The sequence below is a fragment of the Physeter macrocephalus genome, chromosome 20, assembly GCF_002837175.3.
Source record: "Physeter macrocephalus isolate SW-GA chromosome 20, ASM283717v5, whole genome shotgun sequence".
In the NCBI taxonomy this organism is placed as follows: domain Eukaryota; kingdom Metazoa; phylum Chordata; class Mammalia; order Artiodactyla; family Physeteridae; genus Physeter; species Physeter macrocephalus.
In genome coordinates this window covers 85,736,373-85,757,092 of record NC_041233.1, presented here as the reverse complement: position 1 = coordinate 85,757,092, position 20,720 = coordinate 85,736,373, and the positions used below count along the sequence as shown (strand labels likewise).

Here is a 20,720-nt window from a genome sequence, read left to right as displayed (position 1 = left end):
AGCCTGTGCTCCGCAACGGGAGAGGCCACAAACATGAGAGGGCCGCCTACCGCCAAAAAATAAATAAATAAATAAATAAAGCTGAGAGGAGAAAGTTTGGCCTGGAGATACCATTTGGAAATTGCTGGTACGTAAGATACAACTGGAGTCATGGTGTAGAACGAGGTTGCCTGTTGAGTCTCACATGTCCTAATCTTTGCTTTATAACCCAGGATGGCACAGAGTAGGGTAAGCAGTCTCTCCAAGGCCGCCCACTGCTCCCCATAGGCTGCAACCCAGGTCTTTTCTCCTTTGGACCCCCAAACTAGTTTCCACTGGGTCCCCACCAACTTGTTCTGGGGGGTGGAGATGGGGGCACAGAGCTAGGCCTTTACACTACTTCTCATTGTATTCTTCCTCTCATCCCATCTCTCCCTCTCTCCCTCTCCCCGAATCTTTGAGCTCTTTAATGAGTCGAGGGGATGAAAAGGGACCTGTTCCACACAGTCACCATCTCCTCACCCCCAGGTTATTAGTGCATCCACTTAAAATTTGCTTCATTTCTGACAACACTCTTCCCAAGGCAAGTGTTGGTCTGCATCACATAGTCCGAGTAGGGCTGGGGTAGAAGAACGCAACAAGCTGGTTAAATCCCAAGTACAATTTCACTAGCCATCTGTTCCTTATTGTGGGTCCCTTCTCCAGTCTGCACATGTGTCTCCTTCCACCTTCTTAAACAGCCAACTGTTTTGTTTATCAGTGCACTGACAGAGCCTCATTTTTGAGAACCCTCCCATCATTCTTGAGATATTTTCTCCTTTAGTTTCTTTAGAGTGAGAATCTAAGGTGAGGATTCTCTAGGAATGAGATAATAGTTAGTAGGGAGGTAAAATCTGCTTTTGTCAAATCACTCTCGCTTTTATTGACCTGCACAATTACCTGGGATTTGTGCAGCTACTTATTTTCTATTTCTTCTCTCTACCAGAACTCTTTTTTATGTCCAAATTTTAAAATTACATTTCAATTGAGACATAACATGAATATAGTAAAGTGTCTAAATTGCCGAGTTCTTATATGTACGATGAATGATTTTTAAGCTTGTATACAACTATGTAGTCCATACGGTTTTTAACCTTTTGTTCTCTTTCCAGAATAGCAAAAATAAAACATGTCACAGAAAATATAGTTAGTTATGTTATTTAATCTCTTTAGACCAGCATTCACAACCTTTTGGACCTCTGGACCACTTTACACTGCTAAAAATTATTGAGACCCTTAAGAGCTCTTTGCTTGTGTTACTTGAGAGATAGGTAGGTAGGTAAGTAGGTAGATAGATGATAGATAGATAGATGTATATTAGATATATATTATAAATTAAATCTGAAAAAGTTACAAAACACAAGAGTACAAAAGCACACATTCTATTAGATTTTGGAATAATGACACCATGGGAAACTTTTCTGTATACTTGTGAGAGGAAGAGGGTGAAAAGGGCAAATAATGTCTTAGAATTATTATGAAAATAGTTATTATTATTACGGAAATAGCTTTCACCTCACACACTCCATGAAAGAACCTTTAAGCTCTCCAGCAATGATCAAGAGACAGCACTTTGAAAATGACTCTTCAAGACCTCAGGTTTTATTTCTACATAATATGACATTAGACTAGATAATCTTTAATAGTCTTTTTACTCTGATTTCTATGATCTGACTTCCATTTTTTGTTGCCCCTTTAAGTTCACAAAACACTTTCCCACATTCACTTATTTTCTTTCTCACTGCTGTGAGACAGTGGAATAACCATGTGTTATGTAGAGCACTGGGAAAGGTGAGGCGTGCAAAGCTGATAATTAGAGATCAGCTCTAAAAGCTTCCGAGACCTCATCAGATGCCATACAGCCTGATGTGCTGGAAGGCTTCCTGTGTGATCAGATATGAGATCCCCATTTCTGCTTCACTGGAGCACTTTTTATATAGTGGCGTTCCACATAGATTTAATTTTTTAAAAAGAGGGTATTCCAAGCAAACAAACAAACAAACAAAAAAGATAAACGGAACCTCCTTAAAATTAAAACCTTTTGTGGATCAAAAGACACAATCAGGGACTTCCCTGGTGGTGCAGTGGTTAAGAATCCGCCTGCCAATACAGGGTACACGGGTTCAATCCCTGGTCTGGGAACATCCCACATGCCACAGAACAACTAAGCCCGTGAGCCACAACTACTGAGTCCGTGAGCCACAACTGCTGAGCTTGCATGCCACAACTGCTGAAGCCTACGTGCCTAGAGCCCATGCTCCGCAACAAGAGAAGCCACCTTAATGAGAAGCCCGTGCACCACAGCGAAGAGTAGCCCCGCTCACTGCAACTAGAGAAAGCCCGCACACAGGAATGAAGACCCAATGCAGCCAAAAAAAAACAAAAAGTCACAATCAAGAAGTGGACAGAACAGGAGAAAATATTTGCAAGTCATATATATGACAAGAGTCTAGTGTCCAGAATATTTAAGGAAGTTGTCAACTCAATAATAAAAAGACAAATAATCCAATTTTTTAAATGGACAAAGATTTGAATAGACACTTCTTCTAAAATATATATACAAATGGGCAAGAAGCACATAAAAAGATGCTCAACATCATTAGTCACTAGGGAAATGCAAATCAAACCCACAGTGAGATACCACTTCAAACCTACTAGGATGGCTATAATCAAAACGAGAGGTAATGATAAGCGTTGATGAGGCTGTGGAGAAACTGGAACCCTCCCACATTCTTGCTGGGATTGTACAATGGTGCAGCTGCTGTGGAAAACAGTTTTGTATTTGTTCAAAAAGTTGAACATAGAGTTACCATATGACCCAGCAATTCCACTCCTAGGTATATATCCAAGAGAATTTAAAATATATGTTCACACAAAAACTTGTACACAAATGTTCATAGCAGCAATATTTCAAAGTAGCCCAAAGTGGAAACAACTCAAATATCCATCAACTGATAAATGATTAAACAAATCTGGTATATCCATACAATGGAATATAATTCAGCCATGAATAAAGTCCTGATTCATGCTACAACATGGATGAACCTTAAAAACATTATGCTAAGTGAAAAAGCCAGACACAAAAGGCCACATATTGTATGCTGACATTTATGAAATGTCCAGAATAGACAAATCCATACAGAGAGAAAGTAGATTAGTGGTTGCTAGGAGATGGGGAGAGGAGAGAATGGTGAGTGACTGGTAACAGGTATGGAGGTTTTTTTGAAATAATAAAAATGTTCTGGTATTATACAGTGGTGATAGTTGCATAACATTGTGGATAAACTGAAAACCACTTTATTAGTATATACTTTATTATATGAAAACTACTTTATTCGTATATACTTTAGTATATACTAAAAACCACTTTAAAATGATGAGTTTTGTGTTCTATGAATTATATCCCAAACAAATATTGTGGAAAAAAATGCTGTCCTCCAGAAATTATTATTTGGAGGTTTAGATACAACTTGAAACAAACTTTGTGATCCAGAAAATAAAAAATGGGTGGAGAAGACTGTAGTGTAGATTTCTGCTGAGGAGGAGTTTGTGGAGAATCCTTGTTGCCAGACTGAGTGCAGCATTGGGCTTAGTTCCTGGGTCACTTTGCTCCCAGGGCAACTGCTGTCGAGCTCAGAGTTTGAAAATGCAGTTGTCTGGGACTTCCCTGGTGGTCCAGTGGTTAAGATTCCAGGTAGGCTTCCACTGCAAGGTGCGTGGGTTCGATCCCTGGCTGTGCTGCATGCTGTACGGCACAGCCAAAATATAAATAAATAAAATATTTTTTTTAAATGCAGTTGTTTAAGCTGAGTGAATACAGTGCTGGTGGGGCAGATGCAAACCCACAAGAAAGTATAGACAAGCCAGTTTAAGGGCTGCCTACCACACCCTAAGCCTGGGTTAGGGCAGAACTTACATGTGTTCTTGTGAAACTCAGGCAGAGATGAAACTTTAGAAACTATTAGAAAGAAGGAAACAAGAACAAAACCCAAAACACCAGCGTAACCATGACAGCACATGCGTCCCGTACATCATGGAAAAATCATCTGCTGACGCATGGAGTGCCTTTTCTCTGGTCACCTGTGGAGTTTGGGAAGGGTGATCCAATCAAAGCAGCCCTCATTTGAATTCATTCCCCAAAGAAGAACACAAAGGCAGGAGAATGGAGTTTAATGGCAAAAGACACATTTTAAAATATGACAGAAACACATTTGATGGTGTGAGATGGGGTAAGTCCAGGAGCGAATGGACAGATGAACTTTCTCCTGAAGCCATGCCCGGATCTACAGCTGGAGTAAGAACTGGGAGACGGGAGAAGCAGAGTGAGACTCAGGCTCCAGGTGGTAGCTCCACGGGGAAAAGGAGACCAACCGGTCCTAAGGTAGAGGGACTTCCAGAAAAGGAGCACAAGGGCGGGTCTCGACATCCCAGGTGAGGGACCGGCCTGGTGTCAGTGGGGCTGTGTTCAGGTGTCGACTTCCTGGGGTCGCAGAGGTGCCACATCAGTAGGTACCCTGGTCTGAATTTTCAAGGCTTGACTAAGATGACCCCACGCAGGTGGGAGGGAGGAGGAGACCCCAATAGGCTGGCGTGCAGGACTTCTGCAAGGGGCACAGGGTTTGAAAGGTATGTCATGTCTTGTGTGTTACCTAGGCTGATGATCCCAGAGTTCTGAGTTTACACTGAAGCAATGATATTCAAATGCAAACAAATAGTAACTGGACAGATATATGACTGCAACCACTGCATAGCATAAGCTATATATAGATGTACGTATTTACACCCCCAGGGAGAGAGAAGTGGAAAGATTTCTTTAAAAAAAAAAGAAAGAAAGAAAAGTATACAGCCTTTTGATTAGTTTTCTCATGTTCTGTCTTCATGTAAAATGAAATTTAGGGCCAAAGGCTGTAAACAGTAACAAATATGCAACATCCATCTGGAGTGGTATATGAATAGTCACTAAGGAAACGTTTCCAAGAAAGAAACCATAAATGCTTTCACCAAAGCCAGATAATTAGAAGTGTTGTTAAAGAAACAGTGTAGGATTAAAAAAAAAAAAAAATCCCTGGTTAAGATAAAACAGATTTGATTACATTTTAGTTGCCAGTTCTCCCCCAAATCCTTAAAATCTTTCATGAAAATGAATTAAAATCGTAATTCTTAATAGGAAATTTGAGAACAAACAGGCTCTCTCAATAGATTAGAATGTTGCAAATTTCTGAAAATAATGTATAATCTTAAGAGTACAATACGTCACACATTATTTTCTTCTCCTAACTCATGGGATGCTTTTTCCCTTTGCAGTTATACAAAAAATATCCTCTATATCCTTTTCCTGTTTTAGTAAGTTTAGAGAAGGTAAATTTCATTACTATAATTTCATGTAGGCTTGTAAACAAAGACTGGCCCACATCATAAAGAGAACCACGGGGTGTCTGAAACATATCTGGCAACTGTGGTTATCCACGAAGTGCCCTTTGAGTTGGGGCAGGATTGTGTGAACAAGGAACTAAAGCACAGAAGGGAAAAGTAAGCCTGGGATAAGAGCCTGAGTCAGGAGAAAACCCTGGTAGGTGGAGAGCTCTGGTACTCCCTGCCTTCTGGGCTGTGGTACCCGCAGGTAGGCTCACCGTCCCTTCTCTGAGATTCGTGGGGTCAGATGTGTTTCCAAGTTCTGAATGTTTTGGGCTTCATGAAGGTAATCTATTTCGGATATACTGTGACAGATGGTGTGACACCCCAGCGAGGCTGGGGCAGCAGCTCACAACCCGACACAGCAGCGCGTCTGCAGTTTCTGTATGAACATCACACTAACTGGGATAAAGGGAGATTAAGAAGAGCCTCCATTCAGTTCAGACCAGGTTTCGCCTTCAAATGAATTCTGAAAATCTTTTGGTTTTCAGGAATTTCTTTGGAATTGTGGGCAAAAAATGGTGAACCTGTAATTAAATGTAAGAGTCTGTGCCCTCTTCCTCTGCGCGGAGGGAAATCCTCTCTGGGCTCTGGGTGGAAAGTCCTCTCCAGTGGCTCCTTTACTCTGTCCCCCTTGAGCTCCACAGCAGAGCTTGAACAAGAGACAGCAGTGCCCCGACCCCTGTGCGACCCTGGCTGGACCATCAATGAGTCTTGAAAGAGGTGCATTTGACTTTTAGTCAGATGTGGAGATCCTCGTTAGTTACACCCCCAAGAGAAGGATTTTGTATTTGCTGGATCTGGTGCAGCATGGTGAGTATGTGAGTATCCAAATAATCCTGGGGAATCTTTCACTCTATTGCTCACTTTTACCTAAATTAAGTGTATTGTTTGTCTCAACAGTGCAAGATAATTGATGATTAAAAAACATCTTAGTTTCCTAATGAACTTAGATGGATAAGGATCCCTGTCTGTTCTCCTTCTATCTGCTCCCTTTCTTTCCCCACTGGGCCCTCTGCCCCCGATCCAAGTTAAATGGAATTAAAAGTATGAGCAAATTTTGAAAAACCTTATTTGGGGTATTGAGATAACTAGCACTTTGTTTTCAAGCGTAACAGATGTAGCCAGTGTGAAGTAAAGCCATCTTTTTGTCTGTGAACCAATTTTTAAGTTTGAAATGGCCAAGTGGTCCGTTTAAGAACTGAAAATGCCATTTTCTTGGTCTTCAGACTTACTCAATGGAGGAAAATAATGAAGGAAAGAAATATAATGTGAGCTACACTTGCCACTTAAAATGTTCTAGTAGCTGCATTTAAAAATGTTAAAGGAAGCAAGTGAAATTAATTTTAATGTTTTATTTAAGCTAATATATCAGGAACATTAACTTAATATAAAAAATAATGAAATAACTTACATTCTTTTTTTCACACCAAGTCTTCAAAGTCTTGTGTGTACTTTTTACTTAAAGACCATCTAGAATTGTACCAACCACATTTCAAGTGTTCAGTCGCCACATATGACCATCAGCTACTGTGCGGGGAACGTGAAAGTTTATAAAATAGAGCCAGCACCCAAACCCTCAGCAATTTGTGATTCTTCTGGGGAAAGAATGGCTCCTACTTAAACTAATGAAGCACACAGGATTCAGGAAGAGAATCGCATGTCATTCCTTGGCTAAGCAGAAGTCACAATTTGAATCCAAAATTGGAGGAAACGGTGCAATGGAAAAGTTTTGCCCATCAATTTTTTTGCAAACCCAGGTATCTCTGTTGACTTTAACCCTGGTAGCAATGTAAACCGCTCTGAGGAAAGCAAACGTGAACATGGTAAATAAGTGTTGCAATGGTTCAAAAGTAAAATTCAAGCATGTTTATGCAGTTAGGCTTCCTGCCCTCTGGAGCCAGGGAATTTAGATTTTGCAATCTTGTTTTAGAGTAACCAGCTGCATCTAGATTTTCACCACTATAAAATGAGAATAATATGCAGTGTTTGTTACAGGCATTGTTCTCAGTGTATTACATGCACTGATTTGTTTAATCCTCACAATAATTGTATAAGGAAGACACTATGTTTTATTCCCACTTGAAAGATGAAGAAACTGAGACCAAAAAGGTAAAGTAACTTTCCCGCAAGGTCACAGAGCTAAGGAGAAATGAATTAGAATTCAAACCCATCTTATTAATCATTATTCTCTAAACTACTAGATCTACAAGGTGAAAATAAGATGAAACCTCATTATCTTAAATAGAAATTATAGTATAAATGCAATATATTAATATTCAGAAACAACCCTTTATTAATGAAAATGACATTTGTTAAAGGAAATCCTATTCCGTTTATGTTTAAATTATATGTAGTTTGTCTCATGTTGTACTCAGACAGCTAAAATTTAAACTCATTCATTCATTTATTCTGCTCAAATATCAACTCTCAGTGAGACTTTCCCTGATCACTTAAGGTAAAGTACTAAAAACCTCCCAGCCTTGGCAATCTCAATCTTCCTTAATTATAAATTTATACATATAAATTCCTCATTATAAATATATACATTATAAATTCATATATAAATTCCTTATTATAAACTTACTTACATGTTTGTGCTGTCTCTCTCCATCCTTAATAATATAAGCTCCACACAGGCAAGACTTGTTTTCTGTTTTGTTCACTACTATATTGCCAGTACCTAAGAACAATATTTGGATCTTAGTAAATTCTCAATAAATATTTATTAATTGAATAAATGAATGATTTTTATATTTATTCATTCATTTATGCTGAAACAACACACATAGCAATTATGTACATAGACTGCAGAGCAAAATATACTTGTGTGTTAGGGGTATAGCTGCCATTTACTATTTGTAAAATATACTAATAATAATAAATATATTGACCTTGTAAGGTTATAGGGAATAGGATACCACTTTCTAAAAGTGACACAGAGGCTGACACACTGAATGTGGTTGTGTTGTTATTTTTGTAACATTTTTATTACTTATCCGTTCCTTTAATAAATACAGTGCCAAACACTGTGCTGGGTGCTGAAGGACTTTGCACTGAAGAAGACATCTCTTTTCAGATACCTCGTAGATTGTAGACAGATTGCTGGACTGATGAGAAGGAAAGGAACTCTTCAGGACACCACAGCCCTGCAGGCTTTAGCCCCGACCCCAGCCCCCAGCCACAGAGTGAGCTGAAAGCAGAGTCAGGAGCTGGGAGCAGTAAGCAAATGAGACGTGCAGTGTTTCCCTGAGGGCAAAGGCTGAGAGCTGTACTGCAGTCGGGAGCTCCAGCCTTGGGCCGGTGCCAGGTGGGCGAGGGAAGCCTGTGTTCTGACATCAACCGGGGGTTTTCAGAGGGGACTGAAGTAGACAGTGCCAGCTTCAGTAGTAGCAAAAGGAGGCACAAGTTCTCTCTGATGAAGTTTGCATGACTTCCATGCACTCAAGCAAATATGAGTTCAAAAAGTTCACCAAACACACAAATAAACAAGACATCATGTCACAGGAAAAGGAGATAAACAGACTTAGACCCCAAAGGATTTCATATTTTTTAATTCTCAGATAAAGAATACATAATTCTTAAATACGAAGTATTTATGGAAATAAAGAATGGGATCATAAATTTGATCAAGAAACAAAATGATGGATTGATTTACAAAACAACCTAATAGAACTTTTTTTTTTCTTTTTAGTTGATTTACAATGTTGTGTTAGTTTCAGGTGTAGAGCAAAGTGATTCAGTTTATATACATACATATATATATTTATATCTATATACACACACATATAATGTATATATATGCATCTATGTAACGTATATATATAAGTATATATATACATATATAAGTGTATATATATACACTTCTTCAGATTGTTTTCCATTATAGGTTATTACAAGATATTTAATATAGTTCCCTGTGCTATAGTAGTTTTACGTATAGTAGTGTGTATCTGCTAATCCCAAACCCCTAATTTATCCCTCCCTCCCCTTCTGCTTTGGTAACCATAAATTTGTTTTCTATGTATGTGAGTCTGTTTCTGCTTTGTAAATAAGTTCTTTTGCATCCTTTTTTTTAGATTCCACATGTAAGTGATATCATGTGATACTTGTCTTTCTCTGTCTGACTTCATTTAGTATGATAATCTCTAGGTCCGTCCATGTTGCTGCAAATGGCATTATTTCATTCTTACTTATGGCTGAGTAATATTCCATTGTATACATGTACCACATCTTATATATATATACCACATCTTTATCCATTGATCTGTTTATGGACACTTAGGTTGCTTCCATGTCTTGGCTATTGTGAATAGTGCTGCTTTGAACATTGGGGTGCATGTATCTTTTTGAATTAGAGTTTTTGTCTTTTCCAGATAGATGTCCAGGAGTGGGATTGCTGGATCATATGGTAACTCTATTTTTAGTTTTTTAAGGAATCTCCATACTGTTCTCCACAGTGGCTGCACCAATTTACATTCCCACCAACACTGTAGGAGGGTTCCCTTTTCTCCACACCCTCTCCAGCATTTATTATTTGTAGCCTATTTGATGATGACCATTCTGACCAGTGTGAGGTGATACCCCATTGTAGTTTTGATTTGTAATAGAACTTTTTAAAGTGAAAAGTATAATTGTTGAAATTGAAAACTCAATGGATAGATTAGTGTGTTAATAGTAGCTGAAGAGAGACTATATGATTCTAAACATATAAACTATGGGAAAGAGATAAAGGGATGTGGAGGATAGAAGGAGAAGTCCACCAAACGTATAAGTGGAGTCCCAGAGAGAGAATAGAAAGAGGTGATACTTGAAGAGAAAAGGGGACTTCTGATGAGAGAAAACTTACCAACAGGATAAATGAAATTATTTGGATACGCCAAAACGAACTACAGAATATCTAAGCAAAGAGAAGGCCTGATAAGCAGCAAAAGTGAAAATGCAGGTCTCCCACAGAGGAATGATAACTAAACTTACAGCAGCCTTCTCAACACACAAAAAGAAGCCAGAAATGGTGGAATTGTATCATCAATAGCTGAATAACAACGTAGAAAAACTATTTTAAGAATAAGAGTGAAATAACAACCTTTTGCGATAAAGGCCCAGTGTTCCCAGGAGCAGAACTTTATGAAAGAAACTTCTAAAGAACAAGGAAAGTGATCCCAGAAGGAAGGTCTGAGACACAAGAAGGAATCGCAGGAAAATAAAGTAGAAAACATGCAGTTTATAATAAAAACGATGTCTAATTGTGGAATTAGAGCCAACACAAGGTTCTTGTATGTTGGGGAAAAGATTAAGATATTGACTACAGTCAGGCTTTGTTTACTCCAGAATTATCATTGGCAAAAATAGTAATAGAATATTTAGCTTCCAAACCAAAAGAAGAAAAAAAGGGGATTAAAAAAAGTGAATAAAAGTTCTGTTAATTTTTTTTAAAGGCAAGGAAGGGGGAAAAAGTGGCATAGAAAAAGTTAGACCAAAATAATAACGTAAGATGGTATAAACAAATCTAAATACATCAATTATCACAATGAATATAAGTGTTACCATCTTACAAGTTAAAAACAAAGTAAACCAAAGAGAGGGGGAGGGAAAAAATTCCAACTATACACTATTTATGAGACATACCTAAAACATTAAAACACCAACAAGTTGAAGTAAAAGAATAGAAAACAATATAACAGATAAACACTTATTTAAAGCAATATTATATTCAATACCTTTTTGAATAAAGAAAACAAAACACTGCCCCAAATCTTTTTTTTTTTTTTTTTTTTACGGTACGCGGGCCTCTCACTGTTGTGGCCTCTCCCGTTGCGGAGCACAGGCTCCGGACGCGCAGGCTCAGTGGCCATGGCTCACGGGCCCAGCCGCTCCGCGGCACGTGGGATCTTCCCGGACCGGGGCACGAACCCGTGTCCCCTGCATCGGCAGGCAGACCCTCAACCACTGCGCCACCAGGGAAGCCCCCTGCCCCAAATCTTAACCACAATTATTTTCATTTTTATAAATCCCTCTATCTTTTGTCCCAAGCTTCCATATATTTATATTACTGTATTTGTGATATCCATTTAATTTTAATTCTGTTTTTTCTTTTTAAAATTATAACATCGGGCTTCCCTGGTGGCGCAGTGGTTGAGAATCCGCCTGCCGATGCAGGGGACACGGGTTCGTGCCCCGGTCCGGGAAGATCCCACGTGCCGCGGAGCGGCTGGGCCCGTGAGCCATGGCCGCTGAGCCTGCGCATCTGGAGCCTGTGCTCCGCAACGGGAGAGGCCACAACAGTGAGAGGCCCGCATACCGAAAAAAAAAAAAATTATAACATCATAATTTCCCAAGCTTTTATGTAGTTTGTATAATATAATTTAATAATAGCTATTTTGACCTTTTTATAATTCAATTATGTTTCCTGCCCGACCTTTCTAGTAGTGCATTTTATAAGTTTACTACCAACTCAATGTAGTAAAAATTCATTTTATTTGTTGCTTAATCATTAAACTTCAGAATCCATGTGTCATGTGAATATGTCTAGATTTGGGGGGGTACCCATGTTTCTCTTACACAGGCCACTCTGATTTTGTGGGTTTTGTGGTCCCTCTTGCAGGCTGAAGCCTTCTCTTTTGCACATCCTCACATAGCACCACTTGTCCCGCTGATCATCTTAACTGACTCTTCCTGTTCTTTTCGAAGAGGGTAGAGGGCTGCTCAGCTGGTTGGGAGTTAGAGTGGGGGTACAGGGCCTTTGGACCAAGTCTCAAGACAGTACAAGACTGAAGCAGAAGCCCTCAAAATACCAACACCAGGGACAACAACAGTAATGAGTGTTATCTGTGCAGGACTTCCTGTGCGCTGTGCACTGTTTAATCATCTTACAGACAGCATTGCTTAGCGTGAGTCCATGAAGGCCTTGAATACCTGCTCAAGTCCTCTTTCTACTCCTCCCTTCTTTGTTTCCAAAGAAATCAGAGCCAAGTGACTAGGCATTCAGGCCTCTTGCCTGTTTGTAGAAGCTGTAAAATTGGCATCAATACTTCCATTCATCTGCCTCTCTTCTGGGTCCAGAGGGCATGATGACAGTATGGATTATGAAACAAAGGGGTGTTAACTTGGGGGCAGAAGGCCAAAAAGAAAAATCCAAACAAACAAACCATAGAAGTCAATGCTAATGAGTAGAGAACCGGCTTGTAACTAAGACTCTCCCAGGCTTTGAGGAACTTAATAATATTAGATTATGTTTCAATGACAGGCATTGCAGCAAAGCTGAATAATAATAACACATTTAGTGCGGCACATACAAATTACTTGTGTGCATAATTATGGATTTACACAAACTAATGGACCAGTTGAACTCCTCCCTCATCTCTGACTACAAACCCTTGTTTTCCTTCTAGGAACTGGAAAAAAGTCAATGTGTCAGCAATTCAACTATTTCTGCCTGTTGGTTCATCATGCAGAAATTACATGAGGTGCATAATGTAAATGTAGATGTCAACATTCTGTTGAATTCTAAAAAGATGCATTAAAATGTTTAGTTTGTATCATATTTCAACAGATTTGTGTCATTCTAAGTTTGTTAATTTTGGCTTATGGAACACTGAACATTTGCATAAATCTAAATTCTACTAAGGACCCTGTGCTAATACCCTGGGCTTCATATTATTTTTCCAAAGAACAAGCTTGATCTGTTCAATACAATCTTTAAAGTCTTCATTATATACTTTGGAAAGCAATATTCTCTTCAATCTCCAGTATTCTACCATTAAATCAATCTTGTGACCTGGTCTTAGTAGTTTTATCTGGCAGGCCAATCATTTGACACCAACATTATCACGATGTATTAAAAACCAAACCAAATCAAAGCAAAACAAAAAAAACAAGGTTCATGTTGACAATCACACGGTTGGTCTCTGCTAGAGTACCTTGGGGCCTCCTGACAAAGGGCACACATCTGGGAGCAGAGGCTCGCCAGGCTGGAGCTCTGCAGCTCAGCTGTGGACGAGCACATCTAAGTGGGCTGTCCCGGGCCCTGCCCAGCCGATAACAGCAAGCATCATGATTACTGTGTAAAGAAAGTGAATTTTAATGTTGTGCAGCACGATACGAAATGCTAGCTTATGAAAGCAGCCGACAGCGTGTGCTGCATGAGGGCTCATGAATGGAAAGCTTACCTTGAAACTGGCCCCCTACCCTCGTAACACCCCCACCTATCTAATCTAAGCCTCATCCCCAGACTAAGGCCACTGTAACCCTTTCTTTGTTGGCTTACTTCAGCCTCATCCCATTTCAACTGCTCTCCACAATCAATCTTCCTACAATAATGCTACTGTCCTGTCCTGTCCCAACGGGACGACTGGAGTTCACGCGTTTACCTGTTGAATCAGGTCCAAGTGCCTCGATCTGCCTTTACATCACTCTCCCTTTCTCCCTTCCTTCTTCCCCCCCTTTCTCCTTTCCTCCCTCCCTCTCTTCGTTTCTTCTTTACTTTTGATCTACTGAATTATAATCTACACACAGAAAAGTGGACGCATCATAAGTGTTGCCTGGCTCAGGGGATTCTCCCAAACTGGACACACCCAGGTGACACCCAGATCAGGAAGGAGAGCCTGACTGGCCCCCAGAAGTCCCTCCTTGCCCCCTCACGGGAGCTACGCACACAACCTAAAGGGAAACGCTGTCCCACCTTCTAAGAGCAGACATTCGTTTGGTCAGGCTTCCTACGTGCAGGACTCAGGGGACGGCTCTGACTTGGGGGCCTGAGGGTGCCTTGGCCCCCAGGCCTGTGGCAGCGAGTCTAATTCAAGGCCCTGCTCTGATGGATCTGGATGCCCTGTCATCTGCCTTCATCAGAACTTGCTCAGGAACTGCCAGCCGGAAGTGTCGGGGTGACAGTTGGTGAGCGCTGGGCAGGCAGGGACTGGGGACGAGTTGGGTCTGATGAGGAAGATGTGGAGCTAATGTCCTAGGCAGCGTGGTCCCCTCCCACCCCCAGGCCTGCTCTTCGGCCACTTCTCTACCCTCCCACACAATTGCACGTCCCCGAACAAAGCCACAAAAGGCACCTGCGACAGTGGCGTTCAACCCATAGAGTCCCCAGTTGACACCAGGGCTTTTGCATCCCAAGTGGAATGCCTCCAGAGAGGGGCTGGGGGTTCCCTGACGCTGCTCCCATCTCAACGACTGTCTTCCTGTCTTCCAGGAGCAGAGACGAGAAAATATTGTTTACCTGTGATTCTTTTTAACAGCAATTCAACAAGTGCTATTAGTTGTTGCCTTATTCTAAAGTTGAGATTTTCTTAGGCATCTGTTGAGAATGTAACATAAAAATAATAAGTTAGGTATCAAAGAAAAGTCAGGAGGTTTATCATAACCTCAGGCTAACTCTACACCCACTTTAATCTGCAGATCACCTCCCGGTCCTGTCCACACTTACTCCAAGTCTTACCCTGTGGTTACCACGGGTTCACATGAGGAGACTGTCTTTAAGTGGCCTTTTGTTTATGCAAACAAAAGGGGTGCTTTACGGAAAATGATCTCTCTCCCAAAGGGATAATTTTAATACAGAATCATAAAATTCTGCCTTTCTTTTCTGACATGGCCTCAATCTCTTTGTTCAGGGAAGCTGCGTAGCTGGGGAAAACAAATGGCAATGACGCCAGTCCCTGCGGAGCCTGGGTTTTGTTCCTGTCTGTTACTGTTTAAATAAACATATGGAGGTCAGCTTAACCTTCTTAGGCCTCAGAATCTCCAAGAGTAAAGTGCGGAGGATGAGACCTACCCCACCCACCTCACAGGATGTCTGCTTCACTCAGTAAACCTACACCGAGTCCCAACCGCACACGCGCCAGGCACCTCGCTGGGGACTGTGGACACGGCAGCGCCAGCACCTGCATCCACCGGGCATCGGACAGGTGCCGGCTCCGGGCCAGACGGGCGATGCCCCCTCAGGAGGGGCTGCAGTCAGTCCCTGCCCGTCCTCATCCTCCTGCTTCCTGAGAGCAGCTCCCGGGCCGCAGGGTGGACGCAGGCATGTGAGCTCTCTGAGCGGCCCCTGTGCCTCTCCCCGGGCTCCCTCCGCGGTGCCTCCCCAGCCCCCCCCGACCCCCCACCGGCCTCAGCTCTTCTTCACCAAAGCCTCAGGCGGGGCCCAATGCTCCCTTGGCCTGGAACCCCCATCCCGGGCAACACAAAACCTGTTCCCCTCCCCAGAAGGGAAGCATGGGGGCCTTAGAAACACAGGGGCCCCCCCTTAAGATACATCACCTCCCTCAGAAAGGCACAGAAAAAAGGTTTTCTGCTGAGCAGCGGAAAAGTTGTTTTGAAACATTCCATTTCGAATTTCCATCTCATTCCACTGACATAAATCCAGAAGCCAGAGTGGTTGTTTCTGATTGGAAGTGACTTGCAGGATTTTGCAGAAAGGGTGGCTTTTGCATCAGGCGTTGAAGACAGATGGGACTGACACAGGGCATCTCCCGGGGGGCGCTGGGGGCAGAGGGCAGGGGTGGGGGGATCCAGAGTGTGTCTGGGGACCGTGAGGACCCAGATGCACACGGGGCGCGCTCCCACCCCCCACCGGCCTCAGCTCTCCTTCACCAAAGCCTCAGGCGGGGCCCAATGCTCCCTTGGCCTGGAACCCCCATCCCGGGCAACACAAAACTTGTTCCCCTCCCCAGAAGGGAAGCATGGGGGCCTTAGAAACACAGGGGCCCCCCTTTAAGATACATCACCTCCCTCAGAAAGGCACAGAAAAAACGTTTTCTGCTGAGCAGGGGAAAAGTTGTTTTGAAACATTCCATTTCGAATTTCCATCTCATTCCACTGACATAAATCCAGAAGCCAGAGTGGTTGTTTCTGATTGGAAGTGACTTGCAGGATTTTGCAGAAAGGGTGGCTTTTGCATCAGGCGTTGAAGACAGATGGGACTGACACAGGGCATCTCCCGGGGGGCGCTGGGGGCAGAGGGCAGGGGTGGGGGGATCCAGAGTGTGTCTGGGGACCGTGAGGACCCAGATGCACACGGGGCGCGCTGGAAGGGCAGCCGCCCCGGGCGACAAGGGCTGTGGCCCGAGACGGCCAGGCTGAAGCCCGCCCTCTAAGAGGCCGGCAGGCTCACGGCTGTGCAGGCGGCCAGAGGCCCCGCGTCCCCATCACCCTTCAGCTGGGCAACCACCGGACCCCTGTCCGTACAGGCCCTGCTGTGCCCGAGTCTGCCTTCTGTTGACGGCCTCTCCGCTGAAATGGGGACGTTCTCCCACGGACACTCAAGGCTGCGTTTCCCCCCATATGCCATGTAACCGGGGCCCACACTGCTACCTCCACACCGTTGCACCCATTTTCCTGCCAGACCTTTGCCTCTGACGTTCATGGGACTCGGACATGCTACCCATCCTCCCTGGGCTTCTCCCCGGTTTCTGTCATCTCTCAGTCACCCTCTTCACTCACTGGTTCCCGGGCTTCCTTCCACTCAAATTCCATCCTTTCTGTGACTTAGACATTCCCAGGGGAGGCCATCTAGGCTCCCCAGCACCTCGGTTTTTTCATGTCGTGTCTCAAATGGTCTTTTCTTCCCTCTCCAGCAGCTGTCCACTCTGACAGCTGCCCCCGGACACTGCACCACCTCTGAAAGCTTGAAGGCCAACCTCCAGCTCCCAGACCATCCATGTCCTTCTAGTTTAGTTATTCAAGTATCCCTCCTAGAGGGCTTCCAATCTCATCATGACTCACACTTCACTGAGTCTCCCACTTCTTCCCTGTCCATCAGTAGCCTCATCGATGGCTCCCCTCTTGCTTAGAGTCAATCCCATGCTCCACCATTCTAATCATCGTTTATAGATGCCATAAATTCCTTTATCTGTCACGGCTTCATGCATGTGCTATGGGCAGGTATCCCGAGCAGCAGCATAAGGGATGGATTAAATCAGAAAGAAATTGGAGGCAAAGCTGCTGGGAAGAAAAAATGATTCAGCAGATAAGGATATATATATTTATATACACATATATTCTTTGAATATATATATATACACATATATTCTTTAAAAAGGTAAATATGCTGTGTAAGTGTATGGTTGAACTAAGTTACATATAGTAATTAATTATATTCTTCATGAAGAATTAGCAATATTTGACTTGATCAAATAGTTCAGCCTTGGATTTGTCATGTTCAAATGATCAATTTCTGAATGACTGTCCCAAATTATCTCAAATATATTTATGCCCACAAGCTGTAAAACATTTATAGTTGTGGTCTGGGGACGAATGGGGCCTGAAAGTATCTTTCCACAGTAATTGGAAAAAGCCTCCCATATTCAGCTGGCTATTTTTAAACACAAGCAGCATCTCACTCCTTCCAAATCAGATTGCTTTAAACTTGGAGAACAAGGGCCCTTATTCAGGACATGTGTGTGCCAGCTCTAAGGCCCAGTTTCTTCAAAGTATCTGGATTGAAACAGTGCCCGGAAAAAGTGATTAAAGTAGCTATGAGTTTTGAAAACTTCGAAAACAGTCATACAGATTTTAAAGATGTATTTAAAAACAAATAAACAGAAACTAATTCTACCCAAAGTACCTGGAAAAAGAAAGAGGCCAGAGAAGAGCTTTACTCTAAGTGCCAAGAGAAATGAGCAGCAGAGAAAGAAAGGGGTTTCATTGATTCAATGCCAAGAGGCCACCTCTGGCAAAGCGCTCTAAATGGCTATTTTATTCATGTGTTGTCTCTAAATCCAAAAATGTTAAGTGACGCCAACACACCCGGAGTGTTTGGTTCTACATGGTGATGCTGAGGGCAGAGCTCGCTGCAGCTGCTGCAGGGTTAGGGTACCCGTCTCGTGCCCACCTCCTGGGCATCCCCAGCACGGGTGGGAACCAGAGAAAGTGCTGGGAAAAGAGCAAAAATGACGGAGCGCCTGTGAAAGGCAGCTCAATAAATTAGTTTTTGTTGTAATCGTTAGGGCAGAAAGCATTATATTAATCCCTGGTAGTTCTGGGACTAAGAGTGGTTTATATGAAGAAACTGTAGTGAAAAGAAAGGGAACAAAATAGTTCTAGTAAAAGAAACTTGAGAGATTTCTACCACAGATATTCAAGATATGACTAAGTAATTTTGTGCTGGTATAAACGCTGTACTGATGACGTGCCTTTGCCACGTTCTCGGACCCGGACTACCCCCCGGGCGTCTGGATGGCGTTGGGACCTGCGGAAGGTCCCGCCGCCGCGGCTGAGATGGGTTCTAGCCAGGCCTCCGTCTATTTCAACTCTGTGACCTGGAACAGGTAGCCTCCCTTCGCTGACAGTTCTCTCCTCTTCTTAGACTGACATGTTGGCGTCCACCCTAGAAAAGAGGAACGCCATCCCTGGAACTAATTAGGACAGAGTGTGCAGACGTGGATGTGTTAGGATGTAGCCAAGGGCTGGCCCAGGTGACTTCATCCCTTCTGTACACTCATCCACTGGGGAGGAAGCAGGGCCCTTGAGAAGAGAAGGTTGGGACGGGGTCTTGGCGAGCAGACAGAGGGTCAGGAAAGGTTGGAAAAGCACAGTAACATTTACAAGCACAGACATGCAGTGACCCTGACGCTGGCTCCCTGAAGTGGCAGCATTTCCCAACTGTGGAGCTAGAAAATGCAAACCCTGGTGCAGTGGGTGTTCCAGAGAGGGCAGGGTCAGAAAAAGGTCCTCCTGTCAAACGTGAAGAAATACGGCAGAGTGCCTGCCCTTATTGAAGGTTCATGGAGCACCTTAGCATAGTAAAGGCTCTGACAAGTCCTGCAGCAAAGAAACAGGATTTACTATTTAATCCTGAACTTGCTGGACTATAGAAACTTTAACAAACATGTCTGTTAACATTTCACTGAACACGATAGATAAACATTGTTCTAGGGAATAAAAATCCAAGCTCCCTAACATGGCACGTGATGCCCTGCAGGGTCAGCTCCGCTGCTTTCTGCCTCGGTACCTGACGGGGTACCGAGCCCAACGCCCTTAAGACCCATCGCTGCCCCGCCTGCCTCGCAGTTCCGCAAGCCCCGGCCGGCCCTGCACATTGCAGGCCTCGGGTTTCTTTGCGTGTGTTTTGTTCATTGCAAACACAAATGCTGTCCCTCCTCTTTCACTGGCTAATTCCTATACTTTTTTAAGACTGGTGTGAGCCACGTGCAGGAGGACACGTCTGTCGGGGATATATTGTAACCTTGAGTGGGGCCGTCTATGCATCCGTGCACAGAAGTATCCATCCTACAAACTGCTTCCTTGTATAGTATCTCATTTAGTCCTTGCTTCTATTCCGCAAGGGACACATCATCACCATTATCATTTTACAGCTGAGAAAACGAGGCTCAGAAAACAGAGTGACTCGCCCAAGATCACCTGTCGGGTCCAGCAGGGGCAGGGCCTTCTCCGTCCGAGCCGGGGCTGCTAGGGCGGCTCCTCGGTACTGGAAACCCTCAGCCTCTAGGAGCCTCTTCCATCAGGACTCATCAGGAGGCTCCTCCCTCCCGTCTCTCCTCCGACACCATCCCGCCCGCACCATGGCCGCCTATCCGATGGGCCTCTGGTGACTCGCAGGACTGAGGACAGAGTCTCGGGGCGGGGGGTGGGGGTGGGGGGGCGGAAGGAAACTCATTTGTATCCGGTGCGCACATCTCTTCTCACAGCTGCTGCTGTTTACAATTTTCTGCTTGGCTGGATTTTTTTTAGTGTTAACTGGTTTTTTCCTCTTGCTAAACGCAAAACAAACCAAAAAAGCACAGTCACATAAGTGTACACGTGCGAACATGTTGCTTTCAGAAGCAAATATTTATAATAACAAGAGCTGGAAAGGATGAAAATTATCTTTAAAACTTTTTACGTCACTTACGCTATTTTAGAAGTAGAAAGTGACTAAAGGAAAAGGCTGCAACTACAGTTGGAAACACTGAGCTCATTAACCCTTTATCTTCCTCAGCTGCCCTGGGTCCTCGGCTTTCGGGGAGCTCCCTGGGGCGGTGAGTGAGGCTTGTTCCCCCAGTCTGCACCCCTGGGCCCTCCTAAGGATGCAGCCTAAGAAAACCACTTGCACCGAGACACTAGGGTGTGGTGGGTTTGCTCCTCCCAGAGTAATTAGTGTTTTAAAGGAGAATCCACCCTCACCCCCAAGGCAATGATTAACCCAGAGAAATGAATCCGTGGGGGATAGATCTTTTGGGTCTATGTCACTCTGATAAGCATAACTTTTAGGCCAAGTAGGCCTTCCTGGCATCTTCCAAGTTGCTTCACAAGCAAGGACCTTTTCATCTCCCCTGACTACCAGGTGGAGA

General features: G+C 43.3%; 1 protein-coding gene and 1 long non-coding RNA gene across 17 annotated transcripts in view; one reads left to right on the top strand and one right to left on the bottom strand.

Moving 5' to 3' along the window:
* The window catches only part of PSD3 (pleckstrin and Sec7 domain containing 3), a 706,021-nt gene that overhangs the window by 92,883 nt on the left and 592,418 nt on the right, over positions 1-20,720 (top strand). The gene's annotated exons all lie outside the window — the stretch shown is intronic.
* On the bottom strand, positions 3,405-19,944 carry LOC102983074 (uncharacterized). 3 transcript variants are annotated; one of them, XR_008616156.1, is made up of 4 exons: positions 19,792-19,944; positions 14,654-14,731; positions 8,022-8,113; positions 3,405-4,619 (listed from the first exon to the last, which is right to left on the bottom strand). It is a non-coding gene; the product is annotated as an uncharacterized lncRNA (long non-coding RNA). The 3 variants fall into 3 exon arrangements; XR_008616157.1 differs by lacking the exon at positions 14,654-14,731; XR_448046.3 differs by lacking the exons at positions 14,654-14,731; positions 19,792-19,944 and adding an exon at positions 13,350-14,287.